This window comes from Symphalangus syndactylus, chromosome 7, assembly GCF_028878055.3.
Source record: "Symphalangus syndactylus isolate Jambi chromosome 7, NHGRI_mSymSyn1-v2.1_pri, whole genome shotgun sequence".
Lineage (NCBI taxonomy): Eukaryota > Metazoa > Chordata > Mammalia > Primates > Hylobatidae > Symphalangus > Symphalangus syndactylus.
The window spans coordinates 44,474,386-44,493,152 of NC_072429.2; the positions used below are offsets into that span (position 1 = coordinate 44,474,386).

General features: G+C 43.8%; 1 long non-coding RNA gene across 1 annotated transcript in view; it reads right to left on the reverse strand.

Annotated features, from left to right (window-relative positions):
• The window catches only part of LOC129486233 (uncharacterized), a 330,778-nt gene that overhangs the window by 255,978 nt on the left and 56,033 nt on the right, over positions 1–18,767 (reverse strand). Inside the window, exon 2 of the long non-coding RNA XR_008658901.2 lies at positions 83–171. This is a non-coding gene — a long non-coding RNA (uncharacterized lncRNA). The remainder of the gene's footprint in view (positions 1–82; positions 172–18,767) is intronic.

Sequence of the window (18,767 nt, forward strand, 5' to 3'; positions counted from 1 at the left end):
TAGTCCAAGTGAAATTTTTTATTAGAACTTTGGACTGGGAAGGTGGAAAGTTAATTCAGGATATAAAATAAACAAGTGATACCTTGAATCTATGCAGCCTCCATTGCAAAAATTGGCAACTACTCCCACGTAGCACTTAATTCTCAGTGCCTTCTTTTACTGGAAGTTGTCCTGAGGAAAGGAATACAAATAAAGAAAAATTTAAAGAAAATGTACAATGGGTACAAATTCTAGGCTTCCTTTCTTATTCCCATTGTTAATATAACTCTATTTAGACAAGTTCCCTAGAAGTCTTTCTTATTCAACTTCAAAACTGTAATTACTTACAGAACTGAAAAAAAATCTACCTTTCCCAGCCTCACTTCTTTACTCTCTTTGGAAACAAGTCTATGTACCTTCTCAGACACCCTCCACTGCTTCCTTCTTCCTTTCTCTCTAGGCCAGGATCCCATCTGTCCTGGTTGCCCTTCTACCCCTAATTGTCTGAGGTCCGGCTTCCTGAGAGGCCACTGAGAGGATGGGTGATACAACCCTGAGCCCCCAAGGAGTGCTTTACCAATGAGAAACAGGAGCCAGGGCAGAGTGGGAAAGAGCTGGATTCCTGTTTCCTTCTTTCTCCCGCTATGCTAAGGCCGGATTCCTCCCATAAATTGTCTGGAAGAGCCCTGCATGCTGAGTGACCTGCTTGATCCTTCATGGCTTATTTTGAAATGGTAGCCAGCAGAAAAAAAGAAAAGGAAAGAAATTCATGTATCCCATTGTCTCCTCCTGTGCCCCACACACCCTCACCCTGGGATTTCACCTCCCAGATGAAGTTTTAGCACTAGGGTCCTTGCCTCCGACTCTGCTTTCTAGAGGACCAAAGCTAAGATGTTTATTTTCTCTAGACCAGCATTTTTCAAGGCGTGATCTGCAGACCACCTGCATCAGAATCCTCTGGGATACCTGCTAAAAAGGCAGATTTCCAGGTCTACTTTAGAGATTCAGATTCAGTAGGCCTGCGGTGGATTCTAGGAATCTGCATTAACAATCTCCAAAGTTGACTCCTAAACACTATAAAACATGAGAACCACTGGTCCAAGTTCCTCCAGTGTCCCCCAAGCTCTGCGAATAGGACTTTATGGTCACCCAGGCTACAGCTGCAGCATGTGCCCCCTTATCCCTCATTCTTGCTGGGTCCTACTGATATTTACCAATGTAATATCACCAGCTTCTGCACCTGCTCTCTGTTCTCCAATCCCACTGTCCCCATCTGGGCTTATCTCCTATTACCTGGACTATCATCAAAGCTTCTGAATAGGCTCCCCAGTTACTTTCCAAAACATCACTAAAATCAGGGATAAGGCCGCAAATTTCCTAGAGCATCTAGAAAAGCACAGTACAAGAAGTGGGTACGCAACTTATCAGAGAGATATATGAAGTCCCTGAAGTGATGTGCCTTCAGCTGGATACAGTCAGGCCTGTGCTAGATTTGTGATCCTGCCCATTTGCTGTGTTTAATACTTATATCATTGCTACACTTGTTTTACTGATCATGACAACATGTATGGTCAACTCCATGTGAGGAGAGGTCACCTCATCTGTATCTGTGCAATCCTATATATCTAATGGGGCACACTGCACACAATGGGTGCTTTACACAGGCTACTGACAGTCAAGATAACAGGGATATAAAATTCACTTTCTCTTTTTTCCTCCCTTTCAACCATCCCAGACCCATGTTACTCAATCTCCCTTCTGAACTTGATAAACACTTCTAACACAGCTTGAAAACTCTCCTAGGCTCCCTTCTGCATGATTTTGGCCAAAATTCATTTAGGTGCACCTGTGTTCTGTTTATTTCCTTCTTCACTGTCTATTCTTTCTGACATGAGAAACTGAATGTTCTTCTGTATCATAAGGACACAAATTGTATTGCTTAACTGTGATAATTATAACTAACATTTATTAAGCATTTACCATGATCTAAGCCCTTTCCGGGCATTTCTTCATTTAGTCCTTTTTTTTTAAGACAGGGCCTCATCATCGCCCAGGCTGCAGTACAGTGGTGTGATCATGGCTCACTGCAGCCTCGACCTCCTGAACTCAGATGATTCTCCCACCTGAGCCTCCCAAGTAGCTGGAACCACAGGCACATGCCACTGTGCCAGGTAATTTTTTTTATTTTTTGTAGACACAAGGTCTTTTTATGTTGCCCAGGCTAGTCTTGAACTCCTGGGCTCAAGCCATCCTCCTGTCTCAGCCTCCCAAAGTGCTGGGATTATAGTGTGAGTCACTGCACCTGGCCTCATTTAGTCCTTTTGACAGCCCTAACAGGTAGGTACTTGTATTGGCCCATTCTCATGCCCAAGACTGGGTAATTTATAAAAGAGGTTTAATTGACTAACAGTTCTGCATGACTGGGGAAGCCTCAGGAAACTTACAATCATGGTGGAAGAGGAAACCAACACATCCTTCTTCACATGGTGGCAGGAAGGAAAAGTCCCTTATAAAACCATCAGATCTCATAAGAACCCACTATCACGAGAACAGCATGGGGGTAACTGCCCCCATGATTCAATTACCTCCCACTGGGTCCCTCCCACGACATGTGAGGATTATGGGAACTACAATTCAAGATGAGATTTGGGTGGGGACACAGCCAAACCATATCAGTACTATTTTTATCCACCTTTACAGATAAGGAAACTGAGGCTTGGAGAAATTATAACTAGCCTTCAGAAAGTCCTGGAGGTTGTCTGATTACAAGGTCTAGGATTATAACCATTTTGGTACCTTCTTTCCTCACTGCCTGATGATGCACAGTGATTTTCCACAGTGTAGCTACCAGACATGAACTTCTCAAGCTGAACAATTGTCCACATTCATGGCTGACGGAAGTCACCCCACAATGAGAGCAGGTTACTAGCCTCACAGTCCTGGTCCTCTGCCTACTCTCAACCAACCTTCTGGTTTTTGCAGATCTACCTCTGCTGTCCCACTGTCACATGGTTCTGTCATTTCATTTGACAGAATGACATTTCATTTCTAGATAATATATGCAGTCTTCATGTTTGACGTGTCTTGCAAGTATTCATGCCACATCAAGCCAGGAGCTCATTTCCCTCCCAGTATTTCTTCCACAAACATCCTCCATTTCCATCTACCCCGAAGCCCTGCTTCACACTCTCATCCTGGTATCTAAACCACTACAGAAACATGTCTCACAGCATCCCAGTGACTCAGAATCCCCACCACAGAATCCTGTGTGGCCACTTGACAGTTTTCTTCTTTGAAATTGCCTTCTTAATTGGCCCTCAAATCTCCCAGTGAACAGTTCTCTCTTCTCAGTAACTCCATGGGGACTCCATATCCTTTTCTATATGCTTCTTTGTCCTTCTGAGCCTTTAAAACTAACCAAGATTTGAGCTGAAGTGTGAGGTTAATTAACTGGCTTTGGCATGCCACTTGATTCACCAAGACATAGGCCTATCCCCCTATTTTTAACAGGCGTGAGTCATCCCATGATGGTACTATTCCCTAGTCCTAGATCCTTAGGTGATGGTAACTGCCCTCCACTCCAAGCTTGATTTAACATTTAAGCTTGGCTTTCCAGCTATCTTGGTCTCCCCAAACCTGCACACCTGGAACCATTCACAAAGTGGTAGTTGAAATTTCCACTAATTCAAATGGAATGCTAGGGATGGAGGCCATTGGGAGGCCCTCAGCTTATCTCAAGTCACAGGGCAAGGAGCAGTTCTGATCTAAGAAGTGCATGTGTCAATAAACCTAAAGAGAGCCCACTGGGGGCAGAGCCCTGAGCTAGGTGTACTGGAGCAGCCCAGCTATGTATATGGTTGCCCTGAGGCATGTCCAGACATCATGGACAATGCTATGGACTGAGTCGTGTCTCCCCAAAATCCACATGTTGAAGTCCTAACCCCCAAAATGACTATTAGGTGATAGGATCTTTAAGAGGTAACTGAAGTTAAATGAAACCACAAGGATGAGGTCCTAATTGAATAGGACTGGTGTCTTTATAAAAAAAAAAAAGAGAGAGAGATTGAACTCTCTCTTTCTCCACCATGTGAGGACAAAGCAAGAAGGTGGCTGTCTGCAAGACAGGAAGAGAGCCCTCACCAGAAACTGACCATGCTGGACTTCCCAGGCTTCAGAACCATGAGAAATAAAGTTCTATTCTTTTAGCCACCCAACCTATAATGTTTTGTTATGGCAACCTGAGTTGACTAACACAGCAAACTCTTATGGCCACATCTAGTCAACATGGCTGACAGGAAAAACCAGGAATTCAGAGACATTACTCTCCTTATCTGCCTAGCCACCTTACCTGGAAAAGGTACAGAAATCAGGAAAGGAAGCAAGCAAATTGGAGAGAAACACATGTGAAAATGATTCCAACCACCAATTAGCATTTATGGAATACTGTGTACCATCATAAATTCTTTTCGAACAAAATATATTCATATTTGTTTATAAATGCATGGAAGAAAGATCTGTAAAGGTATACAATAAATGAATAAAGTTTGATGGAGTAGAGAGTGGTGATAGCAGCAGTGTCCTGTCTGGAGTGGCCACTGCCATGACACTGGCTGCAGTGGGGGAGATGCAGCCAGGGCTGGGCACTTCACAGAGCCGGTGGAAGCCAGAAACAAGCAGAAGCTCCAATCCCTTCCTAGTTGGAGGGGTGGGTGCAGCTGCAGCCACCCAGCCACAGCTGTGGACCTGGGCATCTCTGCACTTTTGGGGGCCTGAGAAGGCTCCTTTCCCCTGCAGGCTCAGAAGTGCCTACTCCCGCTGCCTGGCCTCTCCTCACTCCAAGCACCTGCACCAATTTCAGAGTGAAGCTGAGGCCACACCCAGGCACTGTCACAACCCAGCACACTTGGGGTAGTGTTGACACACCAGCCTCATGTTGCCTCAGCCCTCTCTGGACTTTGGGTACCGATAAGCACAGGAGGGAGGCTGAGCAGGGTGTGAGGGCCTGCAGGCACCCCTCAGCATGAACAGCCTGGGCACCATGGATGGCAGCAGGAGGCAAACAGGTTCCCAGCCAAAAAAAGGTGGGTCCCCAGTGAAACCCCACCTTCAGGCCAGGGATGGCCTGGGGGCCGGGCTGCCAGTTCTGCAGACTTGAGTGAGAACTTATGGTGCCTTTTCCAGGCCTGCTCATGGCTGCCCAAGGACCAATCAGCATGCACTTCCTCCCTTCTGAAGCCCATAAAAACCCCAAACTCAGCCAGACTTTGACAGAAGTCAGGAGGACCTGTCTGCAGAAAGGAGCTACCCACTGTGGGTCTCCTCTCAGCAGAGAGCTGAATGAACTTGTCAGGATGCCCCCCAACCTGCAGAGAGGAGCTACCCACTGCGGGTCTCCCCTCCACTGAGAGCTGTACACTTGTCAAGATGACCTGCCTGCCGATGGGAGCTTCCCATTTCAGGTCTCCTGAGCACTGTTCTGCTGCCCAGTGAAGCTCCTCTCTGCCATGCTTACCCTCCAGTTGTATGTGTACCTCACTCTTCCTGGACATGGGACAAGAACTCGGGACCTGCCAAATGACAGGACTAAAAGAGTTGTAACACAAATAGGGCTGGAACATGCCCCCTGCTAGCCACATTGTAGATGACGAGAAGGAGAAAAGAGCTGCAGCCCTTAGGGGAGCCCAGACTTAGAGTTTCCCGTGCCAGGACTGTGACACCCTCTTTGGAGTTCTGTGGTTCCTGGTGTTTACAAGCTTCTGGGTGCCACCATGTTCCCCTCATCAAGACGCAGGTGCCCATAGCAGAAGCTGCATGCAGTACATCTGGTCTAGTCGCAGCCTTGCACAGAGCCAACACCTGTGTTGGTGCCTGCCTTGCCATAGCAGCCAGTGTGCCTGGCTGTGCACAGTGGCCAGACCCCGCACTTGCTCACCCACACACCCCTCACTGCTCTGCACTTGGCTCACCCTTGGCAGGTGTGGATCCAGCCCATTAGCGTGAGCCAAGCGCAGCCTACCAGGCTGAGTAGGCAGAACAAACCCACTGGGTGCAAGTAATACTCAGGCAGATGACACCACTGGCCACAGAGGTTTCTGGCTGGTGAAGAGACCCCCCAAGGATCCCTGTGACAGTGGAAAGGGGAGGGGAGGAAAAAAACAAGGAGGCTGATGAAAAGGGGCTTTTACTGATGTAAAATTATTTTAACACATTCACCTGTATAGGGGAAAACACACACTTTTGCAAATATCTGCCCAATCAGGAAGAAAGGCAGCATGCAAAGCATTGTGGGCCTGCTTTCCTGTTTGACAAGTGTATTAGTCCATTCTTGCATTGCTGTAAAGAAGTATCTGAGACTGGGTAATTTATAAAGAAAAGAGGTTCAACTGACTCACAGTTCCACAGGCTGTATGAGAAGCATGGCTAGGGAGGCCTCTGGAAACTTACAATCTTGGCAGAAAATGGAGGGGAAGCAGGCACATCTTACATGGTTGGAGAAGGAGGAAGAAGGCGAAGGGGGAGGTGCTACACACTTTTTTTTTTTTTTTTTTTTTTTTTTTTTTTTTTTTTTTTTGAGACAGAGTCTCGCTCTGTCGCCCGGGCTGGAGTGCAGTGGCGCAATCTCGGCTCACTGCAAGCTCCGCCTCCCGGGTTCACGCCATTCTCCTGCCTCAGCCTCCGAGTAGCTGGGACTACAGGCGCCCGCCACCGCGCCCGGCTAATTTTTTTTGTATTTTTTAATAGAGACGGGGTTTCACCGTGGTCTCGATCTCCTGACCTCGTGATCCGACCGCCTCGGCCTCCCAAAGTGCTGGGATTACAAGCGTGAGCCACCGCGCCCGGCCATCTACACACTTTTAAATAACCAGATCTCATAAGAACTTACTATCATGAGAACAGCAAGGGGGAAATCTACCCCCATGATCCAACCACCTCCCATCAAACCCCTCCTCCAACATTGGTAATTACAATTCGACGAGATTTGGGCAGCGACATAAATCCAAACCATATCAGCAGGTGATCCTACTCCCCAGACTTTTTCTCTGGGACACGGGACTATAACCACTTTCAAGGTGCTGAGAGCTGTCTATCCTATTAATGACTATATCCCCAGTACCTGGCATGGTACCTGGCACATAGTAAATGCTCAAACATTGGGTTGCTTGCATACGTGAATACATTAATGCATGAATAAATTAATGGGGGATGGAGCAGAATCAAATAATGAAGTTCTTTGGGAAGGTCTAACCTGGCCAGGAGAATTAATTAAAGCCTCAGGACACAAACCTGTGTGACTTTGTGGAAGAAGGCATGAGTGTGGGGCAAGTGGGGAATCTGTATGACTTCAAGGTTTAAATGATTCAAGGGACTTTAGGTGGTACATGGTCTAAGAAAAGGGTCAGACAGACTGGGGTTCTTGGAGTAGAGCCCAAGATTCCAGTATTGAAAGACAGACTAATATCTTTAACAAGAGTATATGCCCCCCTGTGCTACCAGACAACCAAGAACAGCACGAGTTCTCATGTGCTTCTCATACAGACCTGCCTACCTAAAACATGAAGGGGTCTTGATAGAAATGGCTTGCTTCATGTCATATTGAGACTCAGCATAGCATGAAGGTTAAGAACACAGGCTCTGGCTCTAGACTACCTGGATTCAAATCCTGGCTTCATCACTTAGTAGAGATAGTTAACTTTCTAATGCTCCAGTGTCTCCACTTGTAAAATGAGGATGGTCAGAGTACCTGGTTTATAGAAGAAACTTGGAATGGTGCCTGGTCCTAGGAAAGAAGGGAGAAGTAATGAAACCTCAGTTGATAAGAAGATAGTCAAGTGAAATCATGTGACTTTACTTGTGCAGAACTCATCATTCCAACTTACAGAAACAAAATAACTTGCATTAAAACCTACATTGTTTTTTGAGACGGGGTCTTGCCCTGTTGCCCAGCCTAGAGTGCAGTGGCATGATCACAGCTCAATGCAGCCTCAACCTCCCAGGCTCGATCATTCTCCCACCTCAGCCTTCCAAGTAGCTGGGACTACAGGCACGTGCCACCACACTTGACTGATTTTTGTATTTTTTAGAGAGACAGGGTTTCACTATGTTGCTTAGGATTGTCCTGAACTCCTGGGCTCAAGCAATCCTCCTACCTTGCCCTCCCAAAGTGCTGGGATTACAGTTGTGAGCCACCACATCCAGCCTAAAATCTACATTTGATGTATCATTGCAATGATCTTTAGATGTGTCTATGTGGCTAAATACATGGCAGCAACCTTTTTCCAACACACACCTTCTCCTAGTTATTCAATCAAACCCTAACCTAGGTGCTGCTGTGAAGGAATTTTATAGATGTGATTAAAGGCCCTAATCAGTTGACTCTAATCTAGGGAGATTATATTTGATGGGCCCAACTCAATCAGGTGAGCCATTAAAAGGGACTGAGCTTTTCCTGGTAAAAGAGATTCCAACAGCAGGTGGATCCACAATTGCTTTTGCTTCACTGGATATTCCCTATTTGACTGCCTGTGGACAAGCTTCAGCAATGCCCATGTGATTCTTCCTTCCTGATAGTATGCCCTGTGGGTTTCAGGCTTACTTAGCCAAGCCCCACAATTATGTAAGCCAATTCCTTGTCATACATTTGTTAAAACATGTATCTCCTACTGGTGTTGCTTCTCTGCTTGACTTCTGACTGATACATTTCTCAGAAGTGTTAACTTGAGGATGCAATGAACTACTTCCCCTTTTCCAAATCAAGCATATTAAGGATCAAGGGGCTGAATATGAGCACCAGTACACAGTCAATTCTTATAACTCGCAGTAGTTATGTTCCATAAAGTCACTGCAAACACTGCATTGGCAAATACTAAACCATTGCTCCCAAAGGAAATACAGAGGGAGGTTTCTTAAAGCCTCTAGCCAAACTGATCAACATTTTTTGACAACTGATCAATACATCAATGTGCTTTACGTATGTTTCTGTTTAAAGACAACTCAATACATATTTTTGATTCATTAACACCGAACTCAGCCAGTAGCACTAAAACTCAAGCCTGAACAAAGCTTATCTGCAACACATGTATTTTCTTTGCAAGGCATATCAGAGCCTTCTGGAGCTTGGGAACACTAGACAGCACGATGCCTGGGGGCCATTTAAACAGCAAAATCAAGGCCAGGAGTGGTGGTGTACACCTGTAGTCCCAGCACTGTGGGAGGCTGAGGTAGGAGGATTGTTGAGGCCAGGAGTTCAAGGTTACAGTGAGCTATGACCACACCACTGCATTTCACATCAGCCTGGGCAAAAAAGCAAGATCCTATCTCAAAAAATTTTGAAAATAAAAATAAAAAATGAACAACAAAATCGCTAACAAAAAGCACAAAAATGTGAAAAACACAGCACACACAGAATACTAAGAGGACACTTGACCACAGTACGAGGGCTGAAAAGTGAAGGCAGAGTGTCTCGTTGTTCTAACTCAGCTGGGACCATGTGAACTGAGTGACTCAAATTTTGTCCTGCTCCCACGATGTCCACAAATGAACACAAAAGCGCTACAAAGATTGATTTTTGGAGTTATAAGTAAATGTTAGCAAGTAGGTGAATGTGCAAATATGGCCTCTGTGAATGAAGAGGATCAGCTGTATTTTTTTTTTTTTTTTTTAAATGGAGTCTTGCTCTGTCGCCCAGGCTGGAGTGCAGTGGTGCAATCTCGGCTCACTGCAAGCTCTGCCCCCCACGTTCAAGCGATTCTCCTGCCTCAGCCTCCTGAGTAGCTGGGATTACAGGCACCTGCCACTATGCCTGGCTAATTTTTTTGTATTTTTAGTAGACACGGTGTTTCACCACGTTGGCCAGGCTGGTCTTGAACTCATGACCTCAGGTGATCCACCCGCCTCAGCCTCCCAAAGTGCTGGGATTACAGGCATGAGCAACCATGCCCAGCCGATCAGCTGTATTTTTTACTCTTTCTCCTTTAAAGGGGTTTTTCTTCTCTTCCATCCCAAGCATTAATTTCTCCAGTTTGAATCCACCCTCATTCACCTCCTTTTCTTTTCTATTTTGTCCTCATCTTTGGCCCTCACAAGTGACGCCGGACCTTCTCTGTTTCCTGCTCTTCATCTCTGCAGGAGAATGGCAAAAAGATGACCAGATCCGAGGCTGTGCCATGTTCAAGGCAAGAGGGCCTGGGTGAAGGCAACAGCAGAGAAGATAGAGAGGGAAACCCAGAAGGGGTCAACCCTTTCTTGGTAAATGCTGAGAGCTGGAGGTTTAGGAAGGAGGAGTTGAAGGTGACTATAGTTTTTAATTTCATAAATCCAGCAAATGCTGAGGAGCTGTGCTTGTGATGAAGAATACGAGAGATGGCAGTCTCTGAGGAAAGGCAATGAGTTCTATTTGGGATGCATTAAGTTTGAAGTGCCCACAATATCCAGATAGTATATGTATCAATCAGTGCACTTGGTTGTAGAGAAACGAAAGCAACTCAGGCTAATTCAAGCACAAGAGGAAATTACTAGAGGATATCTGGCAATTCTTGTAATTTCCAGAACAGCCAGAGAACCAAGGTTGGCCCCTTTACAGCCAGGAACAAACATCGAATTCATTCTGGACCTCAGCTAGTGAGGAGCCCCTTGTTGATACCGCTGGAAACTGACTCTAGCTCACAGCCCTGGCTTGGGCTCTGCTTCCAGAATCCTGCCACTGTCATCCTCACCAGGAGAGATCTGTGTGGGCCCCACTTCTAATCGGGTTCAGAGCACGGGCTTCTGACAGGTGGGGCCTGAGCCACATGCCTGCGTTCTCACTGCCAGCGTGGGAAGGATTACTCTGGAGTGGGAAGTGCGTTCAGCCCCATAAGGTGCAAGATTCCCAACACAGAGAAATAATGTTCAGATGTTGGGTCATCAGAAAGACTAACAAATGTCCACTACTTATATTCAGAAGGGTTAGAAACAGGAACAGTAATAACAGCTTGCACTTTTAAGCATTTACTGTGTGTCAGGTACCATACAAACTGCTCAACATGCATTTAGAGTTTAAATTATACAAAGTATGAAGTGGGTACAGGGAAGTGATCCAGGCAGAACAAGGCAATTTACTGCACTGGTGAACTACCCCAGTTTCTCCAGGACTGAGGGGTTTCCCAGCAAGCAGGACTTTCAGTGCCAAGACAGAATATCAGATTGAGAAGATCTTAGGGAGAAAAGACAGCTGGTCAGCCCGGTCTCATCAGAAAATCCTGGGTCCAAATTCCAGCTCGTCCACCTGAGCCAAGTAACCTAACTTATTTGAATCTCAGTTTTCTCCATTATAAACTAGGAATAACAAAAGTACCTCCCTCACAGAGTTGCTGTGGAGGATTAGAGATATGTGTGATGTACAGAGCCCATCATCAGGTATGGCTTTTTTTGTTTGTTTTTTGTTTTTGAGACAGAGTTTCGTTCTTGTTGCCTAGGCTGGAGTGCAATGGCACCATCTTGACTCACTGCAACCTCTGCCTCCCGGGTTCAAGTGCTTCTCCTGCCTCAGCCTCCTGAGTACCTTGGATTACAGGCATCTGCCACCACATCACACTAATTTTTTATATTTTTAGTAGAGACGGGGTTTCGCCATGTTGGCCAGGCTGGTCTCGAACTCCTGACCTCAGGCAATCCCCCGCCTCGGCCCCCCAAATTGCTAGGATTACAGGCGTGAGCCACTGTGCCCAGCCCAGATATGTATTAAGAGCACAAAAATGTTAGATTATTCTTAACTCCAGAAAACCTGAGTCTGCCCATGTCATAACAAATAGTACAACCGAGATTTCAATTTAGGACTGAACAATTGAAAAGTATACTTTAAATCCCTAAGGATCTCCATCCACATGGAGGTTGAAGCTACAGGAGAATGGAGGAATGGTGAGAAACTGGGATTATTACTACCTGATATCCTAATATTTAAGGCAAACAAAAAGGACGAAACCAACAAAGAACAGATAAAATAAAGAGATCGCAGATGGAAGAGATATCATAAAAGCGGCCGTACGCAGTGGCTCACACGGGTAACCCAAGCACTTTGGGAGGCCAAGGTGGGGAGATCACCTGAGGTCAGGATTTCAAGACCAGCCTGGCCCACGTGGTAAAACCCTGTCTCTAGTAAAAAATACAAAAATTAGTGGTGCATGATGGCGTGCACCTGTAGCAGCTGCTTGGGAGGCTGAGGCAGGAGAATCGCTTGAACCCAGGAGGCGAAGGTTGCATTGAGCTGAGATTGTGCCATCGCACTCCAGCCTGGGTGACAGAGCCAGACTCTGTCTCAAAAAAAAGTGGAGTAACTGCAAAAAGCTGGGGTGGCCAATCAGATCCACTGTGGCAGAGAAGCCAGCAGGTTAGGAACACATACCACTTTTGTAATCAGAAGAGGACAAAAAGTTAAAAAAAAAAAAAAAAAAAGGTGAGGAATGTTAGCTTTCAGCCATAATGGAATAACAGGGTGATTTATTCTCCTACCTTAAATAACTAGAAAAGCACACGCAATTTATGAAACAACAGTTTTTAGACATCGGACAGGTTTTTAGACAAAGCACAAGACAATGATCCCCTGAGAAAAGAAAACAAATTAGGTGAGCCCTGAGAGCACCCCAGCTTACTGCCTGGATAGGGTTTCCAGGCCATGGTGCAGGGAGGAATAAAGTAGGTGGAATAATCCCCAGAGCTAAGACATGGCCAAGAGTAGTTCATGTTCCAACCAATCAAAAGGGAAAGACCTTCTAATACATGGAGCATCAAGTAGAGTCCTCAGGAGAACACTTCTTCAATAATGAGCACAAGTTACCTTAGATCAGAAATTGGTAACCGTTTTTCTTTTTTTTTTTTCTTTTTTTGAGATGGAGTCTCGCTCTGTGCCCCAGGTTGGAGTGCAGTGGCAGGATCTTGGCTCACAGCAACCTCCACCTCCCAGGTTCATGCAATTCTCCTGCCTCAGCCTCCAGAGCAGCTGGGTTTACAGGTGCGCACCACCACGCCCAGCTAATTTTTGTGTTTTTAGTAGAAACAGGGTTTTGCATGTTGGTCAGGCTTGTCTCAAACTCCTGACCCCAAGTGATCCACCTGCCTTGGCCTCCCAAAGTGCTGGGATTACAGGCATGGGCCACCAAGCTCGGCCAGGCGACCTTTTTCTTAAAGGACCAGATGCAAATTTTTTTAGGCTTGTGGTTCATAACAGCCACTGCTGCTACAGCAACCCCGTTCTGCTGCTGAAGTATAAAAGCAGCCCTAGACAATATGCAAACAAATGGGTGCGGCCATGTTCCAGTAAAATTTTATTTACCAATACTGGCATCTTGTCTGTGGGCCATAGTTTGTCAACTCCAGACTTGGACTAAGTTCTGTTCTAGACTCACCCTTACAAAGCTGAAAAGCAAGACTCAAAGGATCAGATTAATTCCAAGCAACACAGCTGTATCCTGCTGCATCCCAGAGCAAAGTCCAACAATGTTTATGGAGATGCAAATCACCCCAGCACTCCACAATGTAGACTTCACAATATTTAGCATCCAATCAAAAGTTGACAGGCATGCAAAAAGTAGGAAAACATACCCCCTATTGAGGAATAGACGCAGATGACACAATTAGTATATGAAAACATTAAAACAGCATTCTAATTATGTACGTTCAAGAAAATTAAAGGAAAGCATGAGCGTGTTAAGGAGAGACATGGAAGGCCAAAAAAAGGTTATGAATCAAACTTCCAGAGATGAAAAATAGAACGTCTGAGATGTAAAATAAACTGGATGAGATTAAGACATTAGATACTGCAGAAAAAAGGTTAATGAATTGAAACCATCTGTCAGTAAAAACACTGACAGAAAAAAAAAAACTAAAAAAAATGAACAGCACATCTGTGAGCTGTGGGACAACGTCAAGCAGGCTAATATAATTGGAGCATGAGAAACAGGACAGGAATAAGGGGCATGAAATATATCTGAAGAAATAATAGCCAAAATTTTTCCAAATTTAAGGAAAACTAGAAACCCACAGGCGCAATAAGCTTAACAAATCTCAAACAGAAGAAACATAGAGAAGACTACACCAAGGCATATGATAATCACATTGCTTATAACTAGTGATAAAGAGAAAATTTCTAAAGTAGAGAAAAAAACCAAGGGAAATAAAGATTGACAGTAGACTCCTTGTCATAACCAACACAACTCACAAGACAGTGGTATCTTTAAAGTACTGAAAGGAAAAAAAAAGTTAACCTAGACCCAGCAAAAATATTTTTCAAAACCAGAAGTGAAATAAAGACATTTTAAACATAGGAAGAATTCATCACCAACAGACCACCACTATTAGAAATGTTCAAGGAAGTCTTTCAGGCAGAAGGCTAATGATACCAAATGGAAATCTGGATCTACACAAAGGAATGAAGAGTGCTAGAAATGAAAAATAGGTCGGCAAATATAAAATATCTTTTCTTCTCCCTTCTAAAAATCTTGGGTGGTGGCTCACACCTGTAATCCCAGCACTTCGGGAGGCCAAGCTGGGCAGATCATGAGGTCAAGAGATCAAGACCATCCTGGCCAACATGGTGAAACCCCATCTCTACTAAAAATACAAAAATTAGCCAGGTTTGGTGGCATGTGCCTGTAGTCCCAGCTATTCAGAAGGCTGAGAAAGGAGAATAGTTTGAACCTAGGAGGTGTAGGTTGCAGTGAGCCGAGACTGCGCCACTGCATTCCAGCCTGGTGACATAGCGAGACTCCGTCTCAAAAACAAAAACAAAAACAAAGCAAAACAAAAACAAACCTTTGAGATTTGGCTGTTCAAAGGGAAAATAGCCACAATGTTTTGAGGGATTTATAGCACATGTAGAAATAAAAATAAAATGAGTGACAAGAAGAGCACAAAGGCTAGGAAGGAGAAGGGGTGGAAATATACTGTTGCAAGGTTATTATGACAAACGTTAAATGACATATTACTTGAAGACAGACTGCACTAAGTTCAGGATGTACACTGTAAACCCCAAAAGAATCTCTAAAAAAAAAATAAAATGAGGTATAGCTAATTAAACCAAGAAAGGAGATAAAATATAATCATATTGACTACAAATGGGCATGAGGGATCTTTTCGGGGTGACAGAAATATTCTAAAACTGGATTGTTGTGATCGTCGCACAATTTTGTAAATTTACTAAAAATCATGAAATGTATAATTTAATGATTTATATATAAATCATTATAAATATATAATGAACAGCACATCTGCATTTATATATACATTATAAATATATAATGATTTATATATTTGGTTGGTGCAAAAGTAATCGTGGTTTTTGCCATTACTTTTTTAATCTTCACAGAGACCCCAGAACCAACTCCTCCCGCAAACTCTGGGAACTTCATTCACAATATTTCCTTCTCTCTCCCTCGTGTTTCGTCAGTCTGTGTTTTCTGACTCCTTCCTCTAAACCTATACTAAAACGACCCATCCTAAAAATAATCCTTCCCTCAACTTTCCACTCTCCCTGTAGCTGTCCATATCCTTCTCCACCAAATGTCTTTTTTTTTTAATTTTTTTTATTTTTATTTTATTTTTATTTTTTGAGACGGAGTCTCGCTCTGTCGCCCAGGCTGGAGTGCAGTGGCGCAGTCTCGGCTCACTGCAAGCTCCGCCTCCCGGGTTCGCGCCATTCTCCTGCCTCAGCCTCTCCGAGTCGCTGGGACTACAGGCGCCTGCCACCACGCCCGGCTAATTTTTTTTTGTATTTTTAGTAGAGACGGGGTTTCACTGTGGTCTTGATCTCCTGACCTCATGATCCGCCTGCCTCGGCCTCCCAAAGTGCTGGGATTACAAGCGTGAGCCACCGCGCCTGGCCTTTTTTTTTAATTTTTAAGTGAAAGCCAGTTTATTGGGAAAGTAAAGGAATAAAAAATGGCTACTTCATATGCAGAGCAGCAACTTGGGCTGCTGGACTAAGGATAGTTATATTTATTGATTATATGCTAAACAAGGGGTGAAAAAATATTTTTTTCAGAAAAAAAATGTGTGTGTGTGTATATATATATTTTAGAGACAGGGTCTCGCTCTGTTTCCCAGGCTGCAGTGCAGTGGTGCAATCTTGGTTCCCTGTAGCCTCAACCTCCTGGGCTCAGGCGATCCTCCCACCTCAACCTCCCAAGTAGCTAGGACCACAGGCACACACATCACCATGCCTGGCTAATTAAAAAAAATTTTTTTTGCAGAGACAGGGGTCTCACTATGTTGCCCAGGCTGGCCTTGAACTCCTGGCCTCAAGCAATCCTCCCACTTCAGCTTCCCAAAGTGCTGGGATTACAAGTGTGAGCCACTGCAACTGGCCAAATTGTATATTTAAGATGGAAGAATTTTATGGTATGTAAATTATTCCTCAATAAAGTTGCTAAGAAATAATATTAAAGCATTTAATCTAAAAGAATGCAGAAAAAGAAAAAAGGAACAACAAAACACAGATGGGACAAATAGAAAACAAGTAGCAAGATGGCAGATTTAGATATTTATATTAAAAAGTAGGGGTCTGGGTGCAGCGGCTCATGCCTGTAATCCTAGCAATTTGGGAGGCCAAGGCGGGCAGATCACTTGAGGTCAGGAGTTCGAGACCAGCCTGGCCAACCTGGCGAAACCCCATCTCTACTAAAAACGCAAAAATTAGCCTGGTGTGGTGGGGTGTGCCTGTAATCCTAGCTACTCGGGAGGCTGAGGCAAGAGAATCACTTGAACCTGGGAGGTAGAGGTTGCAGTGAGCCAAGGTCATACCACTGTACTCCAGCCCAGGTGACAGAGTGAGACTCTGTCTCAAAAAAAAAAAAAAAAAGGAGGGAGATCTAAACAATTTTGATTTTTAAAAAAATTAAAGGATTATTTCAAAAATTCTTGTAAGGCTGCAGTAATCAGCTTTGTATATAGCACTACATATCCCCCTCAATGGCTAAAATGTAAAAGACTGACAATATTAAGTGTTGGTGAGGATGTGGGAGCAAATGGAACGTTCGTAGATTGCTGATGAGGATGCAATTTTTCAGGCACTTTACAAAACAGTTTGGCAGTTTCTGATAAAGTTAAACATATACTTATCATATGACTTAGAAATCCCACTCCTAGGTATTTACCTAAGAGAAATAAAAATGCATATCTACACAAATACTTATATGTCAATGCTCACAGCAGCTTTAGTCATAAATTCCTGTCCTTCAACAGGTAAATGAGTAAACATATTATAGCATCTTCATACAACAGATAATTACTGAGCCATAAAAATGAAAAAACTACCCACACATGCAACAGCATGAATGAATCTCAAAAGCATGGTAAGTGAAAGACGCCAGATACAAAAAAACTACTTACTGTGTGATTTAATTTATATGAAATTCTAGAAAATGCAAATTAGAGTGATTAAAAAGCAGGTCACTGGTTGCTAGGGGTCGGGGAAGAGGTAAGGAATTCACTGAAAATAAAAATGAGGGATCTTTTGGAGGTGTTGCAATGCTCTATATTATGATTGGGGTAGTGGTTGTAAGACTTTATACATTTGTCTAAACTCGTTGCATTGTATAATTAAAATTGATTTTACCACATTAAATCATGTCTCAATAAAGCTGACAAAAAATAAATATATTGAAATCTGTAAGTAGACCAAAGAGGCAGGCAGAAGACAATCCACTAGGGAAAATATTCAAACTTCTATATTTAAATCATCTCTTAAAGTATTTATTTTGGTTTATATTTCATAGTAGACACAATATCTATACATTAGCATATGTATATAATTTATAAATAAATATTCATATGTTGAGGCACATACTCAATTTGTTTTCACTGATAGGGATGAAACTCTCAAAACATCTGGAGAGTTCAAAGTTGCTTGCTATAAGCCTGGCAGGGCAATTTCAGTGCCATGGTAGAAGCAGAAACCAGACTGTAACTGGAGTTGAGCAGTGGAGATAGCAGGCAAACATCTTTCAAGATATTTGGTGGAGAGCACCAAAACCAAAGAGGGAAAACAGTGACCTCCGGTCATCCTCACTGCTCATTATATGCTAAGTATAATGTATTAGCATGCTAAGAGACACTCCCACTAGAGCCATGACAGTTTACAAATGCCATGGCAATGTCAGGAAGTTACCCTATATGGTTTTAAAAGGGGAAGAACCCTCAGTTCCAGGAATTGCCCAACCCCTTTCCCAGAAAACTCATGAATAATCCACCCTTTTCTAGCATAAAAATCAGGAAATAATTATAAGCATCATTAGTCCAGCAGCCCAAGTTGCTGCTCTGCATATGGAGTAGCCATTCTTTATTTCTTTGCTTTCCTAATAAACATGCTTTCACTTAAAACAACAAAAAAAGACATTTGGTAGAGAGGAAAGGTATGGATAGTTACAAGGAGAGTGGAAAGTTGTGGGAAGGTGATTATTTTTAGGATGGGTCATTTTAGTATAGGTTTAGAGGAAGGAGTCAGAAAACACAGACTGATGAAACAGGAGGGAGAGAGAAGGAAATATTGTGGATGAAGTTCCCAGAGTTTGCGGGAGGAGTTGGTTCTGGGGTCTCAGTGAAGAACTGAGAGAGAGAAAGCTGTGATGTTGCTGGTCTCATTTTTTACTGATTACTAAGCAAGGTCATCAGTGAATGGAATGTGATAAGGCAGGGTAAAGTAGAAGTCATCTTTAGAAAAATGAGCCTGAGAAGTAATATGCGGAATGACCAGAACCCTCACTCCCAGCACACACACCAGTAAACAAGTAGTTGTGAAACAGCAGCTGAGTCTCTACTAT